We start from the raw sequence: 19999 nt of genomic DNA, 5'->3' as shown, positions 1-19999 counted from the left end.
ACGCGCCCGTGCCCCCGGCGCCCTACGCGCGCCCCGGCTCCCCCTTCCGGGACGCCGGCGACCCCGCGCGTCCCCGCCCCCCGCCCCGGACGCCCCCCCGCCCGGCCCGCCCCCCGCGCGGGGACGCCCGCCTGCGCTGCGGGCCGAGGAGAGGGCGCGGGGCGGCCCGCTCGGCTCCTCCGCTCCGGCTCGGCGCTCGGGCCCAGGCGCCGCCGCGCGCCCCTCCTGGAGGAGGAGGAGGAGGAGGAGGAGGAGGAGGAGGAAGGAGGAGGAGGGAGGAGTTGCGGGAGAGGAGGGACGAGCGCGGCAGTCGCGCCGGCGCTGGGCGAGGAAGCGGAGCGGGCCGCCGCCGGGTGAGCGTCTGCGGAGCCGAGTCACGGGCTGGGTCCGGGCTTTGCTGTCTGCGCCCTTTCCTCCGTAACCCGGGAAACTGGCCGCGGGGGCTGCTGCTCCCCTCGGGGCGGCGGGGGCGGATCCGGCGCGCGCGGCGCTGGGGAGGCCGCCCGGCGCGCCTGCAGCCGAGGGTCCGGGCGGCGCGAGGCCCGGGCCGCCGCGGCGGGTCCGCGGGCTGGGAGGGAGGGGGGGCGGCCGGCGGGGAAGCGGCGTCCGGGAAGCCGGGCCGGGCGGGGAGCCGGGCGGGGGAGGGCCGAGGCCTGCTTCCGCCGAGCGCCGGTGCGACCCCTCGGCCTCCCCGTCCGCGGCGCGCCGGGCCGGGCCTCCGCCTTTGTTGCCCGCAGCCCCGCCGGCGAGAGGCCGGGGCTTGGCGAAGGCCTGGGGCGGCGGCGCGGGGCCTGCGCGGCTCGCAGCCCGCCGCCCGGCCCGCTCGGCCGGTCCTCGGGCTCGGGCTGCGGTCCAGGGGCCGGAGGGCGCGCGGGCTCGGGAGGGCCCAGGCCGCGTCTGTGCCGCCGCCGCCCCCCGCCCGCCGGGAGGTCGCGCCGGGGCCCCCCCGCGTGTGCCGCGCGTGACGGTGCTGCTGGATGGGATTTACTCGCACGGATGTGGGGGCTGTGGGCTTTTCAACGGCCCCTGGAAGCGAGACAGGCCTTAATTTTCAATTTGCTTCAGGAGTTGGCAACTTCAGGGACACCATTGTGGCTCATTATGTAGCACAACTATTGACATTTCTCGGTGGCAGGTCCTGGCACAAAACTTGGAATGTGCGCAGCAGGCTGGATGCCAACTTCACAGTCGGAAAGTGGAATTTGGGGTTCCCGTCCCCACTTTTTGGAATTAAGGGCCAGGTGGGAATAGGTGACAAAGCTCAGGCTGCCGGTAACGAAATGGACCATGTTGAATTCAGTTAGCAGATGTTTCTTGAATGTCTGTCCTGGGTGAGGCACCATGCTCCTGGGTGCGAGGACGGAGAATGTAGTAATCACAATAAAAATGTGAACGAGACATCACACGTTTCCCCAGTACGTTTTAAATTGCCGGGGTTTCTTGGAATACAGATATTTGTAATCAAACAAAAGTAAACTGCCATCGACTTCAGGACGAGATGTCGGAGGTGTTCTCAGCCATGGCAGGCGCACATTTATCTTGGCTGTTAAAAACCCAACAAATAGCGTGAAATCCACTTAGCTTATTTGAATGAATGAATGTTAAGTGGAATACTCAGTGCTGTGGAGAATCCTCGTTATTTAAAAACATCAATGGTATTGTTTACCGAGTTTCACAGATAAAGCGGGAAAATGTAGCCTGTGATATTTCTCTTTTCCTGTGGGCTAATTTTTCCTCACTGCTGCATCTTCTACGCGGGTGCGGTAACTTTCAGAATCTGTCTCTGTTCGAAACATAGTCTTATTGCCTCAACCCTTTGGTTCCAGTACCTTCTGAAATGTTTTCTCCTTGCCTTTGGGGAAGCTGGCTCACAGACTGTCCACTTGACAACGAATCTCAGAAGAACTTACTGTCTGGGGTTGGTCAAGTGCTTTCCACTCTTTGATCCGGTTAAGGATGAGCCTTTACCTTTTTTGGGTCTCCATTCAGCATCTCTTTGGAAATATTTTTTCCTTTATTATGATCTTTAAATGCCTTCTAAATTGATCGGAGGTACCTGGCACTGCCCCTTTGCCTTCTTTTAGTGGGAAGATAGGGCAGGCCTTAAACATGGCCTCCCCAGAACCGAGGGGCACACCCTCGGGTGTCACGTGGCATCGTCCCAAGGCAGCACCTTATAGGGAGTGGCAGGGAAGGGGTTTGGGTGCCCTTGACCTGGGCTGTAGCCTACCTGGGCATTGCCATGACCTGGCGGGAAAAGCTGTGCTGACTGTATTCCTACCCATTTTGCCATCCGGAGTTTTCCTTTTAACGCCCCTCTTTTGGGGGGGAACAGAAGCAAGTGTCTGCTTAAGACTGTCTTGTTATGTAACTTCACTCCTCAGAGAAAACTCTGGTAGTTTTTCTCCACTGTGGTTGGTTTTCAGGAAACTTGTGTTATTAATAGCAAGTATCTTTGGGGCGCCTGGGTGGCACCAGTCTTTGGGGGTCTGCCTTCCGCCCAGGGTCCTGGGATCAAGCCCCACATTGGTCACCCTTCTCAGCTGGGAGCCTGCTTTTCCCTTGCCCTCTGCCTTCAGCTTCCCCTGCTTATGCTCTCTCTCTCTCTCTCTCACTCTCTCTCTCTCTCAGTCTGTCAAATAAATAAAATCTTTAAAAAAAATAGCAAGTATCCTTTATTTTGCTCATAGAAGTAATTGTGTGATCTTATTTAAAAGTCACAATATAGTCTGAAAAATGGAAATGTTATGTCCATTTTTCAATTTATGGCAATTACTGTTCTCTCAAAAATACGCAGTCATGTGGAATGGGTTGTTACACAAATATGTTGAATATGAGGTCAGATACCCCATGTTATTTATATATAGTATAGCTAATGGATGTGTGCACGTGGATTTTAATACTCAATAGCGGTAGGTAGGTAAGTAAATGACCTAAGCTAGGATCACTGTTTGCTATTTTGTTTGTTGGATTTTTATGGGAAGTGAAGATGATTTCAGTTCTTGGTCCCCATCCCTAATCTTTTTCCAGTTTTAGAGATGGCACATCTGTGATGCCTGAGTGTTTCTGTAAAATTTACTCCTTTTACAAGGGAGAAATTTATAATACTAGTGTATGCCATAAAAAGGGGGATCTTTGTTCTATGACTAGATTGAGAGAGTAGTTCTGGGAGTAAAAACGAAAGAGCATTGGGACATGTTTTAAATTGCATCTACGGTGAAATTGTCATTAATGTTTTTGTGGTTAATTTGTTATTCTGTATAGTATGTTGGTTTAGCAGATAAGTAGTGAAGGTGTTAGAACTAAGGGCACATTTTAAACTGACTTCAGGATCTCTGATGATGCATACAAACATTAAATTTTACTCAATGGGACAGTTATTTTTAGGTGCCCGTGGACTTACTGATGTTTCGAGAAAGGATGTGCTTAGATAAAGTCATTTAAGATTTGAATTCTCATGTTGCAAAGGGTCATGAGTACCTTTTGGTGGTGTTTGAGCTTTAATATACATTACTAGCTTTGTGACCTTGAACACCTTTTATATCCCCTCCATGTCCTCCTCCTGTGGGGCTCAAGTGAGGATAATAAATCCACCTGACAGAGTTATTGTGAATATATCTTTTATTTAAAGTAAACTCCAAACTCTCTACAATGGGCTACAAGATTTCTGCCCAGTTCTTCCATTAATCTCGAACAACCCTGTCTTCCTCACCATGAAGTTAACTCTCTAGCCTTTCTGTTCTCTCGCGTTCAGGCTGCTTCTGGCCTCCTCATCTGTGACGTGGTAGTTCTTTTGCCTAGAGTGTTGTTCTTATGGTCAGTTCATTCTCTCTCAATCCCAGGTTCATGGCATCAGGGAAGTCTTTCCCGACTACTCTTCCTTCTAGGCCCTTCAGGAGTCCTGTCTTACCAGTTTGTATGTTTTCATCATAACATTTACTGCAGCGTATAACTGCAGTTTTATTTCTTTTGGTCTTTCTCGTCCTCAAAGTCCCACGTGGGCAGAATGTGCTCTGTGTTTCTGTGTCTCCCTAACACATCCCGTAGGGACATGGCATTAGAAAGTGCTTGTAGTTTTTATGTTGTTCTGTACACATTAAAGGCAAGGGTGTACAGTGTAGATTGTAGAAATCTTTTGGCTTTTTGTGTTGCTTATTATCCCTATCTGATCTGCTCAGCTGAATAAATCATAACACTAATAAGACCAACGTTCTTGTAACTTTAGGGCCCAACTCACCCTACACAGAGAGAACCGTTTTGTTTTTTGGGGTTTTTTTGGTCTGTTTGTTTATTTTTTTATGTTTGTTTATGTTTATTTTTGTTTATGTTTATGTTTTTTTTTTAAAGATTTTATTTATTTATTTGACAGAGAGAGATCACAAGCAGGCAGAGAGGCAGGCAGAGAGACAGGAGGAAGCAGGCTCCCTGCTGAGCAGAGAGCCCGATGCGGGACTCGATCCCAGGACTCCGAGATCATGACCTGAGCCGAAGGCAGCGGCTTAACCCACTGAGCCACCCAGGCGCCCCTGTTTATGTTTTTTTAAGTCAGCCTTAAAAGGATGACTTCCTTAAAAGGAAGCCTTAGGATGACATGGGATGACCCATGTCATCCTAACATGGGTCCCAAACTCATGACCCCAAGATCAAGAGTTACATGCTCTACTGACTGAGCCAGGCAGATACCCCAGGAACTGTCTTTAGCTGTAGACCCATAACGTGGGTCCAAGCTTATTCAAGTGTCCAGCTGGCCACTCACGAAGATGCACAGGCCTTCATCACTTCTGGAAGTGTAGTTCTCTAGAGTGTATGGAGAGTAACAACTCCAGGGCACATTTCCCTTAATGTTAGCTCACGTAGCTTGATAAGGTAAACCCATGGTTATCTGGCACCTCTGGCATTTTCAGTTTTGTGATGCAGAATTCAGCAGGAGGGAAAAAACCTCATTTGGAATCAGACCAGTACAAGGCCTAGATGACTAACTGGTTGGGGAAGGCGGTCTTTCATAGGGATGCGGATCTAGGTTTGAATTTCAGCTCTGTGACTTTATAGGGTAGGTTTTTATTTCTATTTGTTTATTTTTAAAAAGATTTTATTTATTTATTTGACAGAGATCACAAGTAGGCAGAGAGGCAGGCAGACGGGGGGTTGGAGGGGAAGCAGGTTCCCCGCTGAGCAGAGAACCCTATGTGGGGCTTGATCCCAGAACCCTGGGATCATGACCTGAGCCGAAGGCAGAAGCTTTAACCCACTGAGCCACCCAGGCGCCCTAGGGTAGGTTTTTAAAATAAATTCAGTCTTACTTGTTTTATCTGTAAAATAGTAATAGTGCCTTTCTCAGCATTGTTGAGATTGTGGGGATTAAATGAGAAAATGCACAGAAATGTATGGATTCAGTGCAGAATATAACATGCTAATATTAATAATCGCTTTAGGGGTACCTGGGTGGCTCAGTCAGTTAAGCATCTGCCCTCAGCTTAGGTCATGATCCCAGGGATTGAGCCCTGCATCAGGCTCCCTGCTCACTGCGGAGCCTGCTTCTCCCTCTCCTGCTCCCCCTGCTTGCGTGCTTTCTCTCCATCAAATAAATAAAATCTTTTAAAAAAATAATCAGTTTAAAATATACTGTGATTACTAAAAGGAGCATTCTGGGTGATCAGTAACGTGTATGCAAGACTTCGTTTTTCTTTCTTTCTTTTTTTTTTTGCATTTAGTTTATTTGAGAGAGTGTGTGTGAGGTAGAGCACAAGCAGGGGGAGCAGCAGAGGGAGAAGCAGGCTTCCCGCTGAGCAGGGAGCTCGATGTGGGGCTCCATCCCAGGACTGTGAGATCGTGACCGGGGCCAAAGCCAGACACTTAACCAACTGAGCCACCCGGGCACCCCAAGACTTGGTTTTTCTTAAGGAAGCCCTGTGTGGGACAGGATGTAAGACCAAAGGAACAAGAAAAATGAAAATAAAAGCAGAAAGACAGTGGGAGCCCATGGAAGTATTGATGGTGCCAGCTACTAGGATCGTGAGGGTTACAGATGTGGGCAGCTACCGAGTTGCTTGGCACTGGGTCACTGCAAGCAGCTGGTGGGAGATGTAGCCCAACAAAGGTACGGCACTCGGCCTTCTGCAGGGCTCCAGGCTCTTGTTTCATACCGGTGCAATATATGGACGTATATTTTTATCACTGTTAACAGCCATCACACTGAAATGTTTTTTTAAAATTATTAAAAGGGCATCACACTTGGAGACTATGTTTGGGGAGCAGTGGCTGTCCCATTGTCGTTGGGAGCAGACTGTTGAGAAATAGAGAAGAAAGAAAGAAGAAAAGACGGAGATCACTGAAGGCCTGGGAGACAAACCGTTATCTCAGCATCAGTGAACCTGGAGATGTCACTATGCCATCCTGAAGTTTTGCAGCAGGTAAATGTGGTCATCCGAAGAGGCACCTGTCTACGTACAGCACTTCAGTGACAGCACGAGATTATATTTGGTGTGCGTGCTTGTGTTTAAGGTTTCCCTTTTAGGAGAACAGAGGACTCTATGGCTCCCAATGGGAAAAATGTCCATCAAAAACAATTTTAAGAATTTGATGTTATTCTTTAGAATGATTTAGGAAAGGTGAATTCATCACGTGCTCTAGATAGCCTATTATTTGGAACTGCTAATGGTTGTCCTTGTAGGGAATAGGTGTTATTTTGGGTACCCCAGCAACACTGGATGGTTGAAGCCACAGGGTTAATTCAACGGTAAAGTAAGGTGAATCGGTGTACTGTTACTTAGTATGATTTTCCTTTCGTGAATTTTGTTTTGGTGTTTATAGTAATGAGATGTTTCTTATTAAAGCTTAATTTTGGTTTTAAAGGAAATATCATCCCTATGACAATAATCATATTTATCTGTTGACAATTGCTTTTGAAAGTGAAAAAATTATACTTAGGGAATAATGTTATTACCAAGTGTCACAGACTATGGAAGTATGTAAGTGTTTAACACACATAGAATTATTTTAAGATTTTGCTAGTTTTGTGCATTTGGAGAATTACTGCATTTGAGGATTAAAAGGAAGCTTCTGATTATTGGCCAGCTTCATCCTTGCATAGATCCTGGGGAAAGGGAGACTAAGGTGAAGCAGTCGGCCCCAAGTCATAGACCACAGCGCTAGCAGAGTCTCAACTGGAGGGCACGTCCTGTGGATGCGCGATATTTTCATTCACTCCTGGGAGGTGGGGAACTTGAATCTGTGTCTTCGTGGAGGAGGTAACAGTTGAGCCGGCTCTTGGAGGGTGAGCTGTGTTTGGGAAGAGCCGTAAGCGGCAGGGACATTATCTTAAATAGGCTGAACAGCAGGAGCTATAAGAGCAACCTAGAGATTCTTTGCTGCTCTTTCCAGAGTGAGGCTACCTGTATTCTGTTTCTTAGTTTACTTCCTTGATTTAATGGAGCTCATTCTAGGAACTTCCTGAGAAAGGTGGGGTTATTGTGTTTTGTTTAGTCTTTGTCAAAAGCATGTATGTTCCAAATATCTAATTTATAGTCTGGCTGTGTGTAGAATTCTAGGTTATTGTTTTATTTATTTATTTATTTTTTAAAAAGATTTTATTTCTCTGTCAGAGGCAGAGAGAACATGTGTACGCACACAAGCAGGGGGAGCGACAGGCAGAGGGAGAAGCAGGCTCCCCGCTGAGCAGGAAGCCCAGTGTGGGGCTTGATCCCAGGACCCTGAGATCATGACCTGAGCTGTAGACAGATGCTTAACCAGCTGAGCCACCCTGGCGCCCCTCGGTTATTGCTGTAGTCAGGATGGAGTAGGTGATGATGCAGTGACAGATGAACTCTGAAATTTTCGCGGGTAAATAGAAGTTCTTTCTTGCTTTCCCCAAGTCTGCACTGCGCCTGGGCTCTTCCTGCGTCTTCTTTGGGCCCAGTCTGCTTTCACCCGCAGGTCCTCGTCACCGTCCCCCGACGGCTCTGTGTTACCACAGCAGGTGCAGGGGAGAGCTCACAGGTCACGCTGGCCCTGAACTATTTGGCCCAGAAGTGACACATGTCATGTTCCTCACAGTCCATTTATCAGAAGCTGTGGCCCTGCACGGGTGCCGAGAAGTGTGCACACGCGCAAGAAGTCACTGACTGGGAACATATTCCGCACTGAAAAGAAATTTGCCCTTGGAATTTTGAAGATGTTGGACCAGCAGTTTGCAGCGTTACTGAGTTAGTTGCTGTTTCCCATCAGTTGTACGTCATGTTCCCCTCATTTTGGGGGAAGCTTTTAGTTTCATTTTGTTATCTCCTATAAATTTCATCACGGTGTGCCTGGTTATTGTTCCTCTTTGTACTGAGCGTACATGGATCCTTTCAGTCTGTGAGCTTGTGTCGTTCCTTTACAGGAAAATTTCCAGTTTCTTCTGTAATTTCTTCCCTTTCATTTTCTTGTCTTTTTTTTTTTTTTTTTAAAGATTTTACTTTATTTATTTGACAGAGAGAGACCACAAGCAGGCAGAGAGGCAGGCAGAGAGACAGGAGGAAATAGGTTCCCTGCTGAGCAGAGAGCCCGATGCGGGACTCGATCCCAGGACTCCGAGATCATGACCTGAGCCGAAGGCAGCGGCTTAACCCACTGAGCCACCCAGGCGCCCCACATTTTCTTGTCTTGACTGAAGCTCTTCTTCACCAGATGTTGGACTTCGTGGATCAGTATCTTAATTTTTTTAGTTTTTTCAACTTTTAAAGCCAGAATAAAAACAAAAGCAGCAAACATAGATCTTTGGACCTTACTTTTAACCAGTTGGTAAAAAAAAGTTCTCAAAGGGCCTTATCTACTGGGTACTTAACCAGTGAGGTTGTACTTGGTCATCGGCAATGAAAGCGGTACAATTGTTTTTTTTTTTTTAAAGATTTTTTATTTATTTATTTGACAGAGAGAGATCACAAGTAGACGGAGAGGAAGGCAGAGAGAGAGAGAGAGGGAAGCAGGCTTCTTGCTGAGCAGAGAGCCCGATGTGGGACTCGATCCCAGGACCCTGAGATCATGACCTGAGCTGAAGGCAGCGTCTTAACCCACTGAGCCACCCAGGCGCCCCTAGGTACAATTGTTTAGGGAACTTGTGGAGTTTTTAGCTAGTACATTGGTAAGTGTTTACAAAGGTATAAAAATGTATACATTAAACATTTAATATGTGTATACTTCATAGACGGTGATGAACTGGTATATAGGTGTGCTACCTTCTTTTTTTAAGATATTTTTTCTTAAAGATTTTATTTATTTATTTGCCCAGCAGGGAGCCTGATGTGGGACTCTATCCTGGGACTCCAGGATCATGACCTGAGCTGAAGGCAGTTGCTTAACCAACTGAGCCACCCAGGCGCCCTTAAGATTTTATTTTTTAGGTAACGTCCACATCCAGCGTGGGGCTTGACCTCATGACCCAAGATCAACAGTTGCGTGCTCCACCGACCAAGCCAGCTAGTCACCCCAAGTGTTCTGCTTTTTAAATTTTAAATGTTAAAGTCTGAATTAAAAAGTTAAAGAGGAGTGAATTTAGCTCATTAATCAATTATTTAAGCCAGCTCCCTTAACATTTTAAATGATTGGATTTGTGAACATTTTCATATTTAACTTAATAGAAATGTATTGAACACAGTTAAAAAGATGCTTAGAGATGCTCGTGTAAAATTTTGTTTCTGCAGGTTAAATTCCTTAGTCTCTGCATATTTTTCTTTGCCCTGAGTCAGGTACTTACAGAACTGGGCATGCTTTAGAGATCAATCTATTTTATATGGGAAAACAGACTCACCAAGGAGAGATTGATTCAGTGTCACAGAGCAAACTAGTGCTACCCCATATTTTTCTGTCAGTAGCCTACAGGGTGGGAGAGAATCACTTGAAAATTTATTAGAGCTTTTGTTGTAATTATAAATTTACTTATTTTTTTTAAAGATTTTATTTATTAGAGAGCGTGGGCAGTGGGGAGAGGGAGGAGCAGACTCCCTGCTAAGCAGGGAGTCTGATGTGTGGGGCTTGATCCCAGGACCCTGGATCATGGCCTGAGCTGAAGGCAGATGCTTAGCTGACTGAGCCATCCAGGCGCCCCTTAATTTATTCTTAATTAAATTTGAAATTACTTGGCAGTTTTAAGTTCGTTTTTCTTAACTTGGTTATCTTTAAATTTCTTTATCTACCTTTGTAATCATGCAAATAATCATAATACTTTGTAAAATAAAGCTTGTTGTGTAAGATCTGGAGGCCCTAAAAGAAGTCAAAGGAATTCTATTCCATTTACTATTTTTCATTTATTTTTATTTGCGTGTGGTCGTCCAGAACTGTGACGAGTAGGAGATTGCACCTTGTGCTCAAGCTGTCACCTTAGCCTGGCAGTTTCATGATCACTGCCAGAAGACGTGACACTCCTGGGTCAGAGATAAAGGACGTCATTACTCAGGGCACTGTCCGCATGTGAGAAAAGAATGTAGAGGCCCGAGGAGAAAGCAAGGAAGTGAACTGGGAGGCAGTTAACTACTGCGGCTGAGAGCACAGGCAGTTAAGTGGCAGCGGGTGATTGGATCCTGCATGTATTTTGAAAGTAGTTGAATCATGACCCCGAATGTGGTGAGGGAGAGAGAGAGAGGAACCATGGATGATTGTGGAGGTTTCGAGCTGAGCAGTTGGAAGGATGGGGTAACCATAGACCGAAGTGGGAAAGGCTGCAAGTAGAGCAGGTATGGGGCTGCGATGGGAGAGATCCAGAGTTTAGTTTTGAACACATTTAGTCTCGGATATTCCTAAGACAGTGCAAGGCAGTGTCAAGAAGGGAGTTGACTAAAATGAGGCTAGTGAAGGATGTGGATCTGGGAGTGGAGGAGACATCAGTGCTATTTCAGGTATGAGACCGAGTGAAGTCACTGGGGTGTGAGGAAAAGTGACCCAGCATGAGTGCTCGGGTATCCAGCGTGACAGATTGGAGACACGGTAGTCTGAGGACTGCTCAGCTGTGGGAGGTGCTGTCGACAGAGCAGGTAAGAACTGAGCACTGATGCTGGATTGATAGTGGGACGTCATTGGTGACCTTGACCAGAGCAGTTTGTTTGATGTGGTAGAGAAGGTGTCTGATGTGCGTAGAGGGAAAACCGGAGAAAAGGATTAGTAGGTCTCCAGTATGTATGTTTCTCCCAAGGTGTTTTGTTGCAGAGGGAATTAAAGAGACGGAACCATAGCTGGTGGGGAAGGTAGGCTAAAGACAAGTTTGTATACATGAGAAATGATGCTTTTAGGAGGAATCCAGTAGAGAGGGGAGCTTGTTGGGACGTGAGGGAGATCCAGTAGACAAATGGAGGGGAGGGCCTTGAGAGAGAAGTGCACGGATAGGTAAAGTAACAGGATGTTTTGTCCGAAGTTTTCTTCTCATGTCCTAATTTTCTCAGTGAGATAGGAAGCTGGGCCATCAGCTGAGATTAAAGATGGGGGAGTACATGTTACAGGTGCGAAGAAAGATGTGCGTTGGTTGGCAAGAAACAGGAGAGAGTGAATGGATCAGGGAAGTGTAGTTTGATTTCCAGGCAGCATTAAGTTTCCAGCTGAGGTTCATGGTCATGACGTTAAGTGAGACCAGGCGGAGTCGTATGTGTTTCTCCAGCCACATTTTCCTGTAAGGGTGTAGACATGGCATGGGCAGAGTTGGATTGAAGCAGTGATGTTTTGCCAAGAGAGTGTGTCAGAGTAAAGTGAGAAAGGGAATTGAGGGAATGATTATGATTGAGTGTGGAATATAAACTGAGTAAGGAGTTAAGAGGGTCACTGAAAAGCTGATGAGTTTATTATTCTGAGTTAATATTTATATATTAAGCCTGTATTAACTCTATATTGATATAATACTCATTAGACTGAATATTTCAGGCCAGACCTAACTATACACAAATCAAAATCAAGTGTCAGATTGGCAAAAATTTGTTTTGGGTGGGGTGAAGAGAAAGAGAAGGCTGCCTAGGCTCTCATTTAAAAAATACAATATTCTTATCTATTGATTTATATTTTTGTTCATTCGTGGTAGAACTGAAAGCCAAGAAAAGGCCTTGCATTTTGCTTGAACCTGATGGATTTACTCAGCCACTGCCTTTAGAAAACTCACAGACCTTCTTCTTATAAAAACTCTGTATTTATAGGATATTTTGAAAATAGAGTATTGAGAATAGTTATTTACGGAGCATTCTGTGGTCCAGATGGCAGTTCTGCTGTATTTCTTTCTGGTCTGGTGTGCCTCCCTATTCTTTCTACATAATCGAGACCACACTGTACATACGATTTTGTTTCCTGTGTTTTTGCACTTAACAAATGAACAATATGAACTTTTCCCTCATGTTATTTATAACCCTGTATAAATATCAGTTTTAGTGGTTCCCTAAAGCTCCAGTGTGTAGATGTGCTAGAATTTTGTTTACAGTTCTCAGACTGTTGGAAATTAGAATGTTTCTGATTCTTAAAATTTATTTTTTTTATCATATATAATAATGTAGGGGATGTTGTCATGCTTTGGTTTTGTGTTATTTCTTTAAGAGTTATAAGAACAGCATTATTGGATCAAAGAGTATGAATATTTTTCTAAGAGTTGCATAGAACCAAGTTTTTTTTTAAACAGCTATGTTAAGACATTTTCAAGTAATGAATATTATCATTTAGAAAAATCTTTACTAATTTGGGTTGTGGAAAGTAATTTCTATTTTAATTTTGTTTCTTTGATCTTATCAGGGTCAGTTTTTTTGTTTTTTTTTAAATTTTATTTAGATTTACTTACTTGTTTTAGGGAGAAAGGGAGAGGAGAGGAGAGTGTTCCTGTGAGTCAAGGGAGGAACACAGGGTGAGAATCTTTGAAGTAGACTCTCCACTGAGCGGAGAGCCTCATTCAGGGCTTGATCTTATGGTCCCTGAGATCATGACCTGAACTGAAACCAAAACCAAGAGTTGGAGGCTTAACCGACTGAGCCACCCAGGTGCCGGAGGGTCAGTATTTTTTTTTATGTGTTGAGCCACTTGGTTGTCCATGTGGGAAACTGTAAATTAATCCTTACATTATATAAATCAATACTAGATTAATCAAGGACTTACAGGTGAAAAACAAAACTTCAGTAGTTGTATAGGAAATACGGAAGAGTATAAGACCAGCATCAGGAGGATTTCTTAGGACAACAAAAGGAGCAAACAATAAAAGAAAACTGACAAAATCAACTAAAATAAAATGAGAAACTTCCTCAAGGTGCCACAAAAAGAATGAAGTCAATACACAAGCACTCTACAGCTGTAGGAAAAAGGAAATACAGGGTCCCTATGAACTGATAGGCACTGATTTCTGGGGGTCTAAAATGTACCTGCTCTATCTAAAATCTTTTTGTTACGTATATTTAGCCACGCACTTTAACATTTTTCTCACGCTAAGGAAAACAGAGAAAAGTTCAAAAGTCAAGCTGTTCTGCATTCCCACCAACAATGCATGAAGGTTGCAGTTTCCCCCACGTACTTGTTAACACTAGGTCTGGTCATTCAGGTGGCTGTGTGCTGGTATCATTGTGGCTTTTAATTTATATTAATGACCAGTAATATTAAGCACCTTAATAATAACGTGTGCTTATTAGCCATTTGCACGTCTTCTGTCTTCTTTAGTAAAAGATCTATCCATGTCCTCTGCCAATTTAAAAACTTGGGTTATCTTAATTCAGTTGTAAAGGTTTTTTATTTGTTCTGCATAAAGATGCTATATCAGATATGTGACGTACAAATATTTTTTCCTAGTCTGTGACCTGCTCTCTCTCAACGTGTTTTGGAGTATAAAAGTCTGTAATTTTAATGCAGTCCCAGAGTTGAGTGGTTTTTCACGAATAAGGTTCTCAGTTCTCACATGCTGTGAGTTCATCTCCAGAGTGCTGCAGTGGTTGCTTTCTACAGTTTGACCCAACTGTAGGGTTGCCTCTTGTGGAGAGGGTTTGTCAGCTTCCTCGTACCATCACGCCAGAAGCGAGTTCCCCTGGGTAGACGCTTGTTTGATGTCTGTTCTAGATGACGAAACTGAGGCCCGGGTGCGCACGCTCATTAGGAAATGCTGCCTGTGATCTGAGTTCAAGTGGCGTGGTTCCAGGGTCTGTGCTCTTAGTCACTAGGCTCTGCTCTCCCATTCTAAACCATCCGAAAAGGTGGTAGTTTCTAGACTATGCACCGCTGGTTGGCATTCGGGTCGGTTACTTGGCCCCTTCCCTTGTGACTTTGGACAGATTGTTAAACTTTCTTTCCCTTTTTTTTTTTTTTTTTAAAGATTTTTATTTATTTATTTGACAGGCATCACAAGTCAGCAGAGAGGCAGGTAGGGAGAGAGAGGAGGAAGCAGGCTCTCTGCAGAAGAGAGAGCCTGATGTGGGACTCGATTCCAGGACCCTGGGATCATGACCTGAGCCGAAGGCAGAGGCTTTAACCCACTGAGCCACCCAGGCGCCCCTCCTTTTTTTTTTTTTAACCTTTTTTAAGATTTTATTTATTTATTTATTTGAGAGAGAGAGCAAGAAATGTGCTCGAGTTGGGGAAGGGGAGAGGTGGAGGGAAAGGATTTCAAGCAGACTCTGCCCAGAGCACAGAGCCTGATGCTGGCTCTCTCTCAGGACCCTGAGATCATGACTTGGGCCCAAACCAAGAGTCAGATGCTTAACCGACTGAGCCACCCAGGTGTCCCAGACTCAAACTTTCTAAGCTTTAGCTTCCTCTTCTATAAAATGGAGATAAAGATATAAAGACAATACCTTCTGATAGAGTTCTTTTGAGGATCCAAGAAGATGAATGTACGTTTTTTAGGATGTAGTCCCCTCCGACTGGGCAGTGGTAGTGCTGGTATTAGTAAAGGAAGTTGTATGGTGTAGAGGTAGTAACGGGTGGCAGGACCCCCTCCTTCTTCCTCCTGGGTATCTCCTGTGAATGGGGATAGCCCCCGAACTCTGCCTGTGCAGCCCCTCCCTGTCTTCTGCAAATGCTGCTTGCTTATAGTCTGTACTTGAGTCTACGGTCCTTGAGGGTAAGGCCTTTCATCTCTGTGTAGGTCTGGCAGCAACTCCTTAAGCTTTTCAAGGAAGTGCAGTGTCTTACAGTGTCAAGACCAGGATGTCACCTGAAATGATGAAGAAGGTGGGAGAGGGACTCACAGAGGTGAGTGGTGTAAGTTAAACAGAAATCATAGTGAATGTGGTGAGAAGCACTTGCCATATGAGGCGAACCCCAGGGTGCCAAGGTTGTCCGGCGTCAGGGATTTGGGTTGGATAAGGTGCTCATACCTGGTATGCAGAGGGAGGGGCGCCACAGGAAGAGGCCCGCTTGTGAACAGCGGAGCGAAAGACGAGAGTGAGGGACCTGAAATGGCACAGGGCATGGAGGGGAGGAGTTTGCATCCTTGAGATGAACAGCGAGGGAGAACTGGGAATGGTTTGGGAAGGTTTAGGGAGAGATGGATTTAGGAAAAGTATTGAGACCTTTGATCCTGAGGGCATCAGCGTCCTGCTTTTCTGGATAAGAGGTGACTGAAAACACACACATACATATTTTACCTAGCCTGCCTGTTTTCTTTTCTCAGGGCGTGTGGTGGGGGTGGTTGTTTTGTAGTAAAGTGAAATGTGCTTCCTGGTCACCGAAAGATCTAATACAGGATTCCCCCACTCTCTGAAAGTAGGGCGTTCCTGTGAAACCTTTTCTGAGCCAAAATGGTATGTAAAGTGAAGAAGCAGTTATAAATTACATGGGATATGTTTTGAGCATTTCCATACCCCCCAAAATAATCTCTTTGAGGTTTTTCTGGTACCTCAGAACACGTCTTGCCAATGGAAGCACAGAGTGAATCAGGAAAAGCACACATGCTCACGGGCCCAGTTCCAAGCTCCCGGAGCTGGAAGCCTGGACACTTGAGTGCAGTTCCCCGGGCAGGAGCTGGGGGGCGCCACGCTCGCGTCTTGAGGGAGCACAGCCTCCCACCCTGCTCACTGCCAAACACAGGGAATGCTGTTTCTGCTCTTTGCCGTTTCTGCAAAAGCAAAACCCTCTGTGGATTTCTTTTGGTCAGCCAAACCGGGTACAGATGGAGCTCTTTTTGTAAAAGTTAACGTGGTGTAAGGCGCATTCAAAAAGCGGACGATACCTGTATAGGAAAAGAGCAGTCTGTCGGGCTTCCTGACCCCTTGCCCTCGCCACTAGAGCTGCAGTCATCGATGCCGGATAGTCTTTGAGACATTTACTCTATACGTGTAGGCATATAAATACGTACATAAATGGGATCATGTTTGTGTTTTGTTTTGTAGCTCGCCCTTTACCAACAATGTATTTTGGACCTTTTGGTTTATCTGCATGATATCCTGTCGTATTGGTGGATTATAGTTTATTAAAGTGGTCCACTGATTTTTGTTGTCTATTATTGTTTCAGATATTTAGGTTAACTCTGCATTTTTGCCAAAATAAATTTTTCAGTATATGTCTGTAGAGTGAATAAATGGGCTCATTCTGTAGAATCAGTTCTTTGACCTTAAGCATACCGTTAATCTCTACCTCAGCTTCCCCATTTCTACAGTGGGGATATTACGGTTTTGACTACTACTATTAGCTGCAGACACATATCAGCCTAATACACACTAGGCCATGTTGTGAGGACACCGCATATATTAACGCTTTTTTTTTTTTTTTTAAGATTTTATTCATTTATTTGACAGAGAGATCACAAGTAGGCAAAGAGGCAGGCAGAGAGAGAGGAGGAAGCAGGCTCCCCACGAAGCAGGGAGCCCGATGCCTGGCTCCATCTCAGGACCCTGGGATCATGACCTCAACTGAAGGCAGAGGCTTAACCCACTGAGCCACCCAGGTGCGCCATATATTAACACGTTTAAACCTCACAACTGACTTGAGTGGTAGGTTCCGTTATTTTGAAGATCACACAACTGTTAAATCATAGACCCAGGAAATACATGAACTCCTGCTTTGTGGTTCCAGAGTGCTTTCCACTGTGTTAGACTGCCTTGTGTGCAGTACTGAGTACACAGGGTTCTAAGGGTTAAGTGAGATGCTGTGTATTCGGAAGGCTTAAACCAGAGCCTGGCATGCATTGGGCTAATGTGTGGCCTATATTTACCAGTACTGAGGTAAATGATCAAGTAATAGTAGCTTTTAAAAATTTTAATGCTTTAGGGAACATCATTTTCCGTATGTCATTGTTTCTGGCATGAGTATATATCCAAAACACAAATTCCTGGTCACATAATTAACTTATTTAAAGCATATGTGAATTTAAAATTTTGATAAATATTTTCAAATAATTCTCCACAAACCGTACCAATTTGTATTAAGTTTTTTATCCGTTTTTCATACCCTTGCCAACATTGTTACTGATTTAACTTTTTCAAACTCATAGGTGAGAGATACTACCATTTTGCTTTTCCTTTCAGTGCATTTTTAAAGTTGAGATAGAATATCCTCCAGGGAGGGCCGCCGGGGTGGTTCAGTCAGTTAAGCATCTGACTCCTTGATTTCAGCTCAGGTCATGATCTCAGGGTCATGAGATTGAGTTCTCTGTTGGGCTCGCGCTCAGCGTGGAGTGGTCTGTCCCTCTCCCTCTACCCCCCACTCTGCGTGTGTGTGCATGTGTGCTCGCTCTCTTTCTCTCTCAAATAAGTAAAAATTTTAGAATATACTTAGAGTAAAAGTCAGCCTTTATAGCGTACCATCTGTTGATTTTTAACAAATATATTCGGTCGTATAACCACTACCACAATCAAGATATAGAACAGTTTCTAGCACCCCAGATTCCTTTAATTTCATTGTTATGAATGAATTGAAAATCTTCTAGGGTGATGAATGGCTACTTGAATTTGTTTTCTCCCTCTCTCACTTGCTTGGTTTCTCTTGTTTTCTTGCCTTTCTTTTTTCTTTCCTTCCGTTATTTCTCTGTGAACTGTTCTTTTGTATGTTGTGCCCGTTTGCTTATGGGATTTTGTGCCTTTCTCGTACCGATTTCTAAGAGCACAGTCTGTGCTACAGAAATTAGTCCTTTGTCATGTGCTCGCAGTTTTCCTCTGGTTTATCTTTTGGCTTTAGTTATGCCATTCTTTTAGCTATCCAGAGATTTATAACTTTTGCATTGTTGGGTTGTCATTCTTTTCCTCTATGGTTTCATGGTTTTATGTTATGCATAGAAAAGCTTTCTGCAGTGCTAAGATTTTTTAAAAAGATTTTTCTACAACTTTTGTATTTTCTTTTATGTTTGTGTATTTGATCCTTCTGCACAGTACTTTTACATAAGAAAGTAAAAGCTTTGCTTTCTCCACCACTCCCAAATGGTCATCATTATTTCTCCTTCCCCCAGTAGTGTCACGTGTTCTGTTGGGCACATACTCTTTCGATGTGTGTTTGGTCTGTTTCTCGACTTTCTAGTCTTTTTCCCCCCTCCAGTTTTAAGCTGTATGTTTTGTTTTAATTTTTAATTTTTTTTTTTTTTTTTAATTTGAGAGAGAGAGAGAAAGTGAGAGCATGAGAGGGGGGATCGTCAGAGGGAGAAGCAGACTCCCTCCTGATCAGGGAGCCCGATGTGGGACTCGATAGGGGGCTCTGGGATGATGACCTGAGCGGAAGGCAGTCGCTTAACTGACTGAGCCACCCAGGTGCCCTAAGCTGTATGTTTTAATATCTTGTGTAGCTCATTTTATCCTTTAGTTTTTTTCCTCTTTTCCTTGTTTATAGGTCCAATTTCAAAATAATTGTATCTGGTTTCTTGCAAATACCATTGATGTTTTCTTGGGGTCTTGAAGAATGTTTTGACAGGATTTAATTGTTTTATCTAAGAATAAGATGTGTCTTTCTATATATCTAAATCGGTTATGATCCTCTTGAGGACTTTTAAAGTTTTTCATGTATTTCTGGACATTTTTGAAAAATTAATTTCATCTGGGGTGCCTAGGTGGCTCAGTCAGTTAAGCATCTGCCTTTGGCTCAGGTTGTGATCCCAGGGTCCTGGGACTGAGCACCGGTTGGGCTCCTTGATTAGTGGGGAGTCTGCTCCTCCCGCTGCCTGCTGCTCCCCCTACTTGTGTGCTCGCTCACTCTCTCTTTGTCAGATAAATAAACAAAATCTTGAAAAAAATAATTTCATCTTTTTTGAAACTATTATAAATCAAATCTAGTCTTTTGCTATATTTGCCTACCAGCCTTTTTTTTTTTTTTTTAAGATTTCATTTATTTATTTGACAGAGAGAGAGATACGGATAGAAAGAACACAAGCAGGGGGAGTGGGAGAGGGAGAAGCAGGCTTCCCGTGGAGCAGGGAGCCTGATGCGGGTCTCCATCCCAGGACCCTGAGATCATGACCTGAGCCGAAGGCAGAGGCTTAACTACTGAGCCACCCAGGCGCCCCCCCACCAGCTTTTTAAAAGTAATTACTAGTGATTTTTACATGTAAATTTTGTAAGTAGTCACTAGAGGGAATTTTTTTGTTTTCTTTTTTTCCCTAATAGTTGTTCAGCTGCATCTGTTGTATTCTAGGTACTCACTCATGCCATCTGTAAATAATGACAGTTTGCCTTCTCCTTTCCAATATTTATACTCCTTACCCTTGTCTGATTAATTAGCTAGCATGTTGAAAATAATGTTAATTAATACTTGATAATCCACATCTTTGTTGCTGGCTTTTTATCATTTCTTTATTCATCTGATTCTTAAGTTTGTTATATAAATCGTGTGTTAAATGTCCTTCTGCTTCTATTTTGAAGGGTTAGGATTGATATTTTTTTCTGGTGTGTGTGTGTGAGAGAGAGAGAGAGATTTATGGCTGTTGTCATATGATTTTGCTCCTTTGCTCTATGGTAAATTATAATGAATTTATAAATAATCAGCTGTGCAGGCAATCCTGGGATGCACCTTACATAGCTGAATTGTTTCCCCTCACCACTCTGGTGTTTAAAATTTGTATTTCAGTATTCATAAGTGAGATCTGTGGGGTTTTTTGTTTTGTTTTGTA

At 44.4% G+C, this 19999-nt stretch overlaps 1 protein-coding gene across 5 annotated transcripts in view; it reads left to right on the top strand.

The window, feature by feature from the left end:
- The first annotated feature begins 249 nt into the window (after positions 1 to 249).
- SOCS6 (suppressor of cytokine signaling 6) overlaps positions 250 to 19999 on the top strand; it is a 38626-nt gene continuing 18876 nt past the window's right edge. Inside the window, exons 1-2 of one of the 5 annotated variants that reach the window (XM_047698165.1) lie at positions 250 to 353; positions 6222 to 6410. The gene's annotated coding sequence lies outside the window, so the exon portion shown is untranslated. Of the gene's footprint in view, positions 354 to 888; positions 1416 to 6221; positions 6411 to 8052; positions 8202 to 19999 lie in introns of those variants that run through there. The other 4 variants (XM_047698166.1, XM_047698167.1, XM_047698169.1 and 1 more) reach the window with 4 other exon arrangements.

This window comes from Lutra lutra, chromosome 12 (assembly GCF_902655055.1).
Source record: "Lutra lutra chromosome 12, mLutLut1.2, whole genome shotgun sequence".
NCBI lineage: Eukaryota > Metazoa > Chordata > Mammalia > Carnivora > Mustelidae > Lutra > Lutra lutra.
Note: the sequence above shows the minus strand (reverse complement) of the source record. Positions and strands in the feature narration are given on the sequence as shown.